The following is an 11,532-nucleotide window of genomic DNA, read 5'->3' as shown; positions in this document are numbered from 1 at the left end:
GTACAGTACTCTGATTTCTCTTGTTAGCTGCTTCACAATCTGCCGCTGCTTTGGGGAGATTGGAAAACCAAATCCTCTTTTGTTCCTTGGCTTTTGAAAGCCTATTCCCCAATGAACAATGCAAATTGGCAGGATTTTGATTAATGATTGTATGCTCCTTTCCAAAAAGGTGTTTAACACAAAAAAAGCCTTTTATGTTAAACTATTCCGTGTCGATTGTCTTCAACCTGAAAGCAAGGTGTAGGGGTCGACTTTCCCCAGCTCTCCCTCTGGAGAGGCAATGGTCATAAATGCAAATATAAGTTGAGATTAAAACCTCCTTGATTCTTGTGTCTCTGAAATCTTAATTGGTTTGAGTTTAGTCATTTAGATTTAAAAGGAAGATTGTCTGTTTCCTAATACTTTGGCTAGAAAAAGGATAATTGCTTCAAAAGAAAGAGGCTTAAGGAAAGAAAAAAGAATTAACCTGCTCCAACATTTACAAAAATAATGGAAAAATACATAAAGCTAGTAACAGTAGAGCTTTTTACAAGCTCTAAATAATATTTTGTAATTTCTTATGTAAGTTTTAATAGCATTATAAAAATGTGTAGCAAGAACAAATGGTAAATGTACATTTTTAAATGAAAAATTAGTTCAGGGCTGGGAATGTGACTTAGTGGCAGAGTACTTGCCTAGCATACATGAAGCCCTGGGTTTGCTACCTCAGTCCCACAAAAACGGAAAAAGCCAAAAATGGTGCTCTGGCTCAAGTGGTAGAGTGCCATCCTTGAACAAAAGAAGCTCAGGGACAGTGCCCAGGCCCTGAGTTCAAGCCCCAGGACTTGCAAAAAAAAGACAAGGAATGAAGGAAGGAAGAAGGGTGGGTATAATGTGAAAGCTTGAAATCTGTTTATTCAATCATTTAGTATCTACAGAATACAGAGTATATACCCAACATGGAGAGACCTAATAGAAATACTAAAGAGAAATGTTTATATCAAGCCTGAACTCCTACAAAGAATTTATAGAGAACTTTCAATTTTATCAGGGAAGACACTTATAGACTCAAAGAAACTGGAAGAAAGACATGGAAGATACAGATATAAACACAAAAAACAGCAGGAGGCTGTAAAAGAAGTAGAAACTGTGTGCATGAGGGGACAAAGAGGAGTGAGACCAGATGGAAAAATAATGCAAAACCCATTCACATGACCTTTTAGATTTACTAAAAATTGTAATAATAATTAAAAAATCAGATCAAGCTGAGTGCTAGTGGGTCACACCTGTAATCCTAGCTACTCAAGGGTGAGATCTCAGGATCATGGTTCAAAGACAGCCTCAGTAGGAAACTAACCACCAGAAAACCAGAAGTGGAGCTGTGGCTCAAAGTGGTAGAGTGCTAATCTTGAGCACAAAAGCCCAAGGACAATGAACATGCCCTGAACTCAAGTGCCACAACCGACCCCCACCCCAAAAATTTTTTTGTTAAAAACCAGATCATTCCAAAATACCTATATTATTCTTTTAGTTATAAGGTAGTTCTCTGTTATCTCCTTTAGTTAGCATACTACTTAAGAAACCTGTGTGAGGGGCTGGGAAGGTGGCGCAGTGGTAGAGCGCTTGCCTTGCATGCCTGAGGCCCTAGGTTTGATTCCTCAGCACCACATAAGCAAAAAGAAAAAATGCCGAAAGTGGCGCTGTGGCTCAAGTGGTAGAGTGCTAGCCTTGAGCTGAAGAGCTGAGGGACAGTGCCCAAGCCCAGAGTTCAGGCCCCATGACCGGACCCCCCACTAAAAAAAATCCAAATAATATTATTAAACATATACATTCCATGTTCTATGCTAAGTGGCTTCACCTCTGTTCTTTTTCAACAATACAAATATATTTATCACTCGTTCCAATAATACATGATAATTTTAAAATTGAGTGCAATTACAGAACAGTAAGTCTCTCAAAGCACCCAAAATAGGTAAAGAACTCTTAAACTAAAAAAAAAAAAAAAAAGAACTCTTAAACTTCAACAATAAAAAGAAAGCAAACCAATTCTAAAAGTTGGCTAAAGGCTTTAAAACACATCAAAGAGGATAAGGCAAACAAGCATATGATAAAATGTTCCACATCATATTTCATAAAAGAATTGCAGGGGCTAGGAAAGTGGCTCAGTGGTAAAGCGCTTGCCTTGCATGCCTGAGGCCCTGGGTTCGATTCTTCAGCACCACATAAGCAAAAAGCCAGAAGTGGCGCTGTGGCTCAAGTGGTAGAGCAGTAGCCTTGAGCTAAAGAGCTGAGGGGCAGCGCACAGGCTCAGAGTACAAACCCCACGACCGGGCTCCCCCCAAAAAAATTGTGGATAAAAGAATCGCAGATTAAAAAGAGCCAGGTGCAGATGGCTCATACCTATAGTCTTAGGTACCCAGAAAGAAAACATTAAAGGATCATGGTTCAAAGCCAGCCTAGGCCTAAAAGCCTGTGAGACTCATTTCCAATTAACCAAAACTCCGGGCTAGCCCTATGCCTCAGTTCAAACCCCAAGATTGGCACGAGCGTATACACACACACATACAGCACAGCACAGCACACTTATCAGAATGGCCAAAATCCAGAACATGGACAACAGTAATTGCTAGTGAGAATCTGGAAGAACAGAAATATTAACTTCTGGGCTCTACTTAACATTCCACTTTGGAAACCAGTCTACCAGACTAAATACTCTTTTTTTTCTTGGGGGGGGGACAACTAGTTTTGGAGTTTGAACTCAGGGCCTGAGCTGTCCCTGAGCTTTTATGCTTAATGCTTGCACTCTAACATCTAAGACACAGATCCACTTCCAGCTTTTGTGGTGATTTATTAGCAATAAGAGTCTCACAATGGGGCTGAGAAGGTGGCTCAGTGGTAAAGTGCTTGCCTTGCATGCATGAGGCCCTGGGTTCGATTCCTCAGCACCACATAGCAGGAAAAGCTGGAAGTGGCACTGTGGCTCAAGTGGTAGAGCACTAGCCTTGAGCTGAAGAGCTGAGGGACAGTGCCCAAGCCCAGAGTTCAGGCCCCACAACTGGCAAAAAAAAAAAAGAAAAGAAAAGAAAAAATAAGAGTCTCACAATGGACAAGTCGTTATGTTGAAAACGAACTTTTGGTCGTGGGGGAGGGTTGGGTGAGAGGGTCGGGGGAGGATAGGAAGGGATGAGAAGGGGAAACAAAGGAGGCTACAATGCTTGATAAGAAATGTACTCATTATCTTGCCCATGTAATTGTAACCCCTCTCTACAGTATTTTCACACACACAAAAAAAAGAGTCTCACAGACTTTCCTGCTTGGGCTGACTGCAAACCACAATCCTCAGATCTCAGCCTCCTGAGTAGCCAAGATTACCAGTGTGAGCACCAGTGCCCAGTCAAATGTATTGTTATACAATCCAGCAATCATGTTAGATGGACTGCTAAGTTCCAGTTAGAGCAACAAGGAGATCAAGTAGAATAAGTAGAGCTTACCTGGTTCTTATCAAGAATTGACCAACAAATATTCTGAAATGACAAAACTCATTAGATGTGATGAGAATTTTAGCATAGATATGCCCAGTATTTTAGAACCATTTAGTCAGTAGTAGAATACACAACACAAAACAAAAAAGGCAAAACTTAAAACCTAAAATTTCGACAACATTTAGACATCTTTGCTAACAAAGCATATCAGATGGTTGGGCCTCCATTACTAGGGCCTGTGAAAAGAGCAACTTGTTAGCAAGGCACCTTAGAATAGATGCAGTAGTAAACTTAGTGGAAGGTTAAGGGTCAGATGGGGTCAAACCCTTAACCCACCACGTGGCCAAGATGGCGAATTCAAGATGGCGAATTTCTGAAAGAATGCAAAGAAACCCTGAACAAATAGATCAAGCCTACATTGGCTAGCCTTTGAGAGGGAACCTAGAGGGGGGTCCCTGGGACCCAGCCTGCGTCGCACTCTTCAAGGCACAAGCCAAAAAGTTGTAGAAAAAAGGGTAGAAAGTTGGACATGAATGGCAGAGAGAGAGCAAAGACAGCCTGAAATTAAACTTCTGACCATTGACCATTGCAGTAGCAAAAACTGTGTAAAATTAGGCTCTCTGGCTTTCCAGGGAGCACAGGAGGCATTTCAAAGGGGTTTCACGGCTCAGGCGTGATTCGTAGCACCCCATTAAATGAGTAGAGTCAGTCTGGTGAGTGAAGGAGAGAGCTGACCAGGCAGAAGTGGCATCCCGACTTCCCCCAGAGCCCTTTAGAGAGAAATGGCCAAGCCCCCAAAGCCAAGCGTCCTCGGCTTCAGAAGTGACCGGCCTTTCAGCTAAAGGCTGTAGGAGCTCTCTGGCGTGGCGCCACGTCTGGACAGAGACTGAGTAACAGAGAGCCGTAGAGTAGTTTCACTCACCAGAGTAGAGAAGTGGTGTGGACGTGGATGTGAAGGCAGCAATGGTATCGATGCGTTGATTCCGCCGCAGACAGACTGGTTCGCAAAAGGCCGTCAGAACTGCGGGTATTCCTCAGAGCAAAAAGGAAAGAACAAAAGAAGAAAAAAGAGGAAAAAAAAACACAGAAATCCCAGCTTTCATGACTTTAAGCCTTTATCCGAGTCACGGCACCATTTATGTTAGGTTTTTAAAAAGAGGTAACCGAGTAAGAACTGCACCAGCACTCACGTGGTATTCAGGTAAGGGGTAGGTTTATTCAGTAGCCCTGCTGGGACCAGGCAAGGTTGGCACTACACGTGGCTGGCAAAAGAAAGAGCTAGAAAAGAGCAGAGAGAGCAAGAAAAGAACAGAGAGAGCTAGAAACGAACAGAGAGAGAGCTAGAATAGAACAGAGAGAGCTAGAATAAAACAGAGAGAGAACTAGAATAGAACAGAGTGAGCTAGAACAGAGAGAGAGCAGAGAGAGCTAGAAAAGAAGAGCAAGAGAGAGGTAAGAACAGAGAGAGAGCTAGAATAGAATAGAACAGAGAGAGAGGAGAGAGCTAGAAATGAACCAAGAGAGAAAAAGGAGTTTGGGCCTGGGCTAGCCCTTATCTAGGGTATGGGTGGGGAAAGGTGTGGCCACATCAAATTCAGATGTGACCTCAGCGGATGCAGATGTGACGTCTTCCAGGTGTCCCAGTTGCCTAGGTAACGCAGGTACTGGGTGGAGACTTTGCTGCGAGGAGGGTGGAGTCTGCTCGCCATCCAGGAGCGGACCTTACAAGAACTTGCATAGATTTGCTGAGTTTTTTCTTTTTTTAGTAACACTTATGGCTTAAGAGAGAAAGCAGATAATAACCCAATTCTATCTCTTCCATCTTTTGAGCTGTAGAGTGAGAAAGACTCCCACATGAGGCACTGTGAAGGTGGCTCAATGGTAGAGTGCTTGCCTTGCATGCATGAGGCCCTGGGTTCGATTCTTCAGCACCACATAAGCAGAAAAAGCTGGAAGTGGGACTGAGGCTCAAGTGGTAGAGCCCTGGTCTACAGCTGAAGAGCTGGGGGACAGCGCCCAGGCCCAGAGTTCAGGCCACACAACCAACAACAACAACAAAAATAAGATTCCTACATGAACAGAGTAAATATAGTATTGATAAGAAACACAGAATAAACCAGGGGCTGGTTGCTTACACCTGTAATCCTAGCTATTCAGCAGGCTGAGATCTGAGGATCACTGTTAAAAGCTAGCCTTGGCAGGAAAGTCCATGAGACTCTTTTTTTTTTAACTTTCTTTTTATTTTTGGGTCCGGTCGTGGGCCTGAACCCTGGGCCTGGGCACTGCCCTCAGCTCTTTAGCTCAAGGCTAGCTCTCTACCACTTGAGCCACAGCGCCACTTCCGGCTTTTTACTTTTTGCTTATGTGGTGCTGAGGAATGAACCCAGAGCCTCATGCATGCAAGGCAAGCGCTCTACCACTGAGCCATCTTCCCAGCCCTCCATGAGACTCTTCTCTCCACTAGAAAACTGGAAGTGGTGTTGTGGCTCAAGCGGTAGAGTGCTCACCTTGAGCTGAAATGTGCAGGGACAGAGCTCAAGCCCAGAGATCAAACTCCATGACTGACCAAAAAACCCCACCAAACTAACAAAAACAAAAAACTCAGAATAGTAAAGTATTTCTCCTTCCTTCTAAACAAATACATCTTCTTAGCCATTCTCATTACTCATCTCTAGAACTTGTCATTCACTAATACATCATCTTCACACGGATGAAGTACTACTAGTTAGTGAAATTTGATTTTTATAAAAGTTTGTTATTATTATTATTATTATTATTATTATTATTATTATTATTATTATTATCTGTCAGTCATGGGGCTTGAACTCTGGGTTTGGGCCCTGTCCCTGCACTCTTGGGCTCAAGAAGAGCACTCTACCACTTGAGCCACAGCACCACTAATGGTTTTCTAGTGCTTTATTGGAGGTAAGAGTCTCACGGACTTTCCTGTCTGGGCTGGCTTTGAACCATAATCCTCAGATCTCAGCCTTCTGAGTAGCTAGGATTATATGCATGAGCCACGGGCCACCAGCTCAGTTTGTTGTTATTATAAAGGTAATGTGCAGAGGGGCTGGCAAGGTGGTTCAGTGGTAGAGCTTGCTTTGCATGCATGAGGCCCTGGGTTTGATTCCTCAGCACCACATAAACAGAAAAAACTGGAAGTGGCTCAAATCATAAAGTGCTAGCCTTGAGCTGAAGAACTTAGGAACAGGAGGCAGGCCCAGAATTCAAACCCTACAACAATTTCCCCCACCCCTTGCTCAAAGCTGGTGCTCTACCATTTGAGGAATGCCTCTAATCCAGCATTTTGCTGGTTAACGGGAGATGGAGTCTTTAGGTTTTTTTCTGAATGGATTGGGTTAAAATGTTGAGCAACCTTTGTCCAATGAAGCTTGATTCAAAAAAATTTTTTTGAGTTTTAGTAAGGATTTTAGATTAACACGGGGAAAAAACAGAAAAAGAAACATTTCCTGCTCTCTATGCAGGACATGGGAATTAAAGCCTAGTTTGATTCTTGAAATGCAAATAGAAAATTTCTGAAAACTATTAAATATTTCTACATATACTGGTTAAAATCAAGGATAAATGTCTAAGTGTTTATTTCAAATTGAATTCAATATCTAATGATACATTTTCAAAGCATATTATATCATATAGTTTTTGGGTTTTTTTTGCCGGTTATGGGGCTTGAATTCTGGGCCTGGGCGCTGTCCCCCAGCTCTTCAGCTCAAGGCTAGTGCTCTACCACTTGAGCCACAGTCCCCCTTCAAGCTTTTTCTGTTTATGTGGTGCTAAGGAATCAAACCCAGGGCTTATGCATGCAAGGCAAGCACTCTACCACTGGGCCACTTTCCCAGCCCCATATAGTATTTTTTAGTTAACCTTAATTTTAGTTTATCTCATGAAAGTTAAAAGTTCTACCATATGATTAGAGAAAACAAAATATACACTGCCGCGGACCGGGTTCTGTCGGGACGACAGAGGATACCTAGGGGAGGAACCTGGAATAGGATGGGGAGATGGCAAACAGACAACTCACACACATTAGGAGTGGATGCTGAGTGCTGAGTGCTGAGTGCTGAGTGCGATTTAATGCAGAGGATAACAAACTTTTATAACAGAATTCTTCATAAGAAAAGGGGCAAAAGGTTATACAATCTTGCTGCAAGGCTTCGTTCTTGGATGGTCACCAGCTGGTCGCCTGAAAGGGCAAAAGTTTACACAATCTTGCTGCAGGGCTTCATTCTTAGGTGGTCACCTGAAAGGCACTTGTTTCCGGCTTATCTCTAAGAAATATAATGGGTTTCGACGTTTGTCACCATCTCACCATTACCTTATTTCTATAGAGGCCTTAATTATAAGGTTACGGAGGCCTAGATCTAGCAAGTCTCTTAGTAAATGAGAGTGCCAGGAAGTTCTTTCTCCTAAGTAGTTATCTCAGCAATTGCCATACATTCTTTCTGTTCTAGCCGCGCCTACAACTTTTTGTAAATTTCTTACAATTCCTTCTGCTGGAGTGACTTTGTGAAACCTCCAATACTTTTATATTTACTTATAACTTGTCTACTAGCCTCCATAAGAGGGGTTTCAGGGTAGCACTTAACTCTGGTGAGTTAGTCATATTTTTAAGACACTCATCAGATATTGGAGTCATCAACACTCTTAAGAAAGAGCTTTGAATAAGGGAACGTTGACAATGAGTAAGTACAATGAACAGCAGAAACAGTAAAAGATTGATAGGCACTCTTATGAGGAGAAGAAAGACAGAAACACATCTTTTCCCAGGGGTTTTTCCAGCCTTTTCCCAGGAGTAGGCCTCTTAGAAGCCCTATTCTCCGAGGTAGACTTCGGTGAAATCCCAAAACTTGGAGATAGGTTTCTGTAAAGCCCCATTCTCTGAGGTAGACTTCGGTGAAGTCCCAAAACTCAGAGATAGGTCTCGAGGCCCCTATCATGGTCTGATAGATGGTTTCCCATGCTTAAGCAGACTCTACTGGGGTCGGCGTGGCAATACACTAACCACCTTGCTGTGTAGTATTTAACAGATATATTTTTCTTTTTAATTAACTACAAGTGTTTTGAAGCTGGACCTCTATGGATTACAGCTGTAATCCTAGCTAGGTAGGAGACTGAGATCAAGAGGATTGAAATTCAAAGCCAGCTTCATTAGAAAAGTCCATGAGACTTCATGTCTAAAATAACCAGCTAAAAACATGTGCTGGACATATGGTTCAAGTAATAGAGCTCAGCCAAGCCAACCAAGCAAGTACAAGGTCCTCAATTCAAACACACAATACAGCTGGGAAGGTGGCTCAGTGTAAAGTGCTTGCCTTGCATGCTTGAGGCCCTGGGTTTGATTCCTCAGCACCCATAAGCAAAAAAAAAAAGCCAGAAGTGGCGCTGTGGCTCAAGTTGTAGAGCACTAGCCTTGAGCTGAAGAGCTGAGGGACAGCGCCCAGGCTCAGAGTTCAGGCCCACGATAGGACCAAAAAAAACAAAAAACAAAAAACAACCCCCCCACACACACAATACAAAGAAATATATATAAAGATGGAAAAAAAGTGAGTGAGAACATACAAGAAAGAACATTAGCTGGGCACCAGTGGCTCACACCTGTGAGGTGTGAGAGGAGGCTGAGATCTGAGCATCACGGTTCAAAGCCATCCTGGGCAGGAAACTCCATGAGACTCTTATCTACAATAAACCACTAGAAAACTGGAAGTGGTGCTGTGGCTCAAGTGGTAGAGTGCTCACCTTGAGTTGAAGAGAGCAGAGACAGCATCCAAGTCCAGAGTTCAAGCCCCACAACTGACCAAAAAAAAAAAAAATAGGTGCCATTGGGACAGTAGCATGTAGTCTAGGCAGCACTCATTGGAGATATCACAGGTCACCCATCAATCTCTGTCCTTGCATAGCTTCTTTTCTAATTGGCTGAGCATTCAGACTCATTAAGACTTCTCTTATCCCATGAATCTGAAGACAATATTCTTCAGCCCATTGGCAGACCAGCTTAGAAAGCATATCTAGTCACTGTCTCACAAGCTTGCTTTTCATTTATTTTAAATAAGTTTTTATTGTGAAAATACTGTACAGAGGGGTTACAATCACATGAGCAAGGTAATGAGTACATTTTTTTTTGTCGGTCCAGGGGCTTGAATTCGGGGCTTGGGCGCTGTCCTTGTACTCTTCAGCTCAAGGCAAGCTCTCTACGGCTTGAGCCACAGCGCCACTTCTGATTTTCTAGTGGTTTATTGGAGATAAGAGTCTCACGAACTTTCCTTCTCCAGCTGGCTTTGAACGTCAACCCTCAGATCTCAGCCTGCTGAGTAGCTAGATTAAAGGACTGAGTCATCGGTGCCAGGCATGAGTACATTTCTTATCAAGCATTGTTGGCTCCTCCTTTGTCTTTTCCCCTGCCATCCTTTCTGTCCCATCTCCACAACAACATCCCTCCCTGTCCCCATATTTTTTATTTTTTATTTTTGTTTTTAACATACTGGTCAAAGCTCTCATTGTTTTTTGGGGGGGGGGGCGGGGGAGTAACTGGTCCTGGGGCCTAAATTTAGGGCCTGGGCATCCCTTTACTATTTTTGTTCAAGGCTAGTGCTGTACCACTTTAGCCACAGCTCCACTTCCTACATGTCACTGGTTAATTGGAGATAAAGAGTCTCACAGGATTTCCTGCTCTGGGTACCTTCCAATGGAGATTTCCAACACTCAGTCTGCTGAGAAGCTAGCATTATAGGTACCCAGGTTCTGATTGCTTTTTGATATTCACGGTGGAAAACTTACACTGACTTTATCACGCCTCTGACTGAATTGGATCTTTGATTACTATTCTTACAAAAGTTTATTGCTATAATTATTATTATAAAGGTAAGGTACAGAGGAAGTACAGTTACATTAAGTTAGGAAAAGAGTACTTTTTTTTGTCCATTGTGGGGCTTGAACTCTGGGGTTCCGTGTTGTCAGCTCTTCAGCTCAAGGCTTGCACTCTACCACTTAAGCCACAGTGCCACTTCCAATTTTTTCTGCTTATGCGGTGCTGAGAAATTGAACCCAGGGCCTCATACATGCGAGGCAAGCACTCTACGATTGAACCACCTTCCCAGCCCCCAAGAGTATATTTCTTTTGGACAATGTCACCTCTTCCCTTTCTCTGTTTTTCCATCCTGTCCTCACCCACAGGTTATATAGTTCACTTTTTAACATAGTGAATACCACTGTTGCATTTGTTCACTAATGTTCTTTATTTTCGTTATATTTCCCTATATTTTTGCTAATTCTCACTATGTTTACATCAGATTTAAAACATCACATGAAATGTCTATAAGTATTATAATATATATAATAATTATATATTATATATAAAGAATATATATATAATTATAAAACCACAAAGTGTAAGATATGTTAGTACTATTGTGTATTAAGATGAATAATTATATTAAAATATAAAGGAAGGGATTGTCATTGTTAATTTTTGGGGAGAACAGGACTGGGGTTTGAATTCAGTGCATGTACTAGGTCAGTGTTCTACCACTGGAGCCAATACAATGCAAAAGATTTTCATTAAAATGAATGTATTTGTCCTAAAAAAAATCAGTGCTTTTAAAGGGTTAACTTCTTAGTACATGAAAAGTTCATAAAGTAAAGATAAAATATCCTCATGCATGTGTCTTTGTTCCTAAGAATTAAACCCAGAGCTCTATCACTGAGCTATATTCTTAACCCTCTCTATTCTATTTTATTTTTTTTGGTCGGTCGTGGGGCTTGAACTCTGGGCCTGGGCACTGTCCCTCAGCTCTTCAGCACAAGGCTAGAGCTCTACCACTTGCAGTGCCACTTCCAATTTTCTGGTGGTTTATTTGAGGTAAGAGTTTCACGGACTTGCCAGCCTGGGCTGGCTTTGGACCATGATCCTCAGATCTCAGCCTCCTGAGTAGCTAGGATTACAGGCATGAGTCCGGGCAACCCTCTATATTGTTTAATACAGGGTCACATTGATTTGCCTAGGCTGGCTTCCAATTCCTGATCCTTCTACCTTCACCTCTATGATAGCTGGGATTAT

The sequence above is a fragment of the Dipodomys merriami genome, unplaced genomic scaffold (genome assembly GCF_024711535.1).
Source record: "Dipodomys merriami isolate MVZ:Mamm:240054 unplaced genomic scaffold, mDipMer1.0.p SCAF_1623, whole genome shotgun sequence".
Lineage (NCBI taxonomy): Eukaryota > Metazoa > Chordata > Mammalia > Rodentia > Heteromyidae > Dipodomys > Dipodomys merriami.
Note: the sequence above shows the minus strand (reverse complement) of the source record.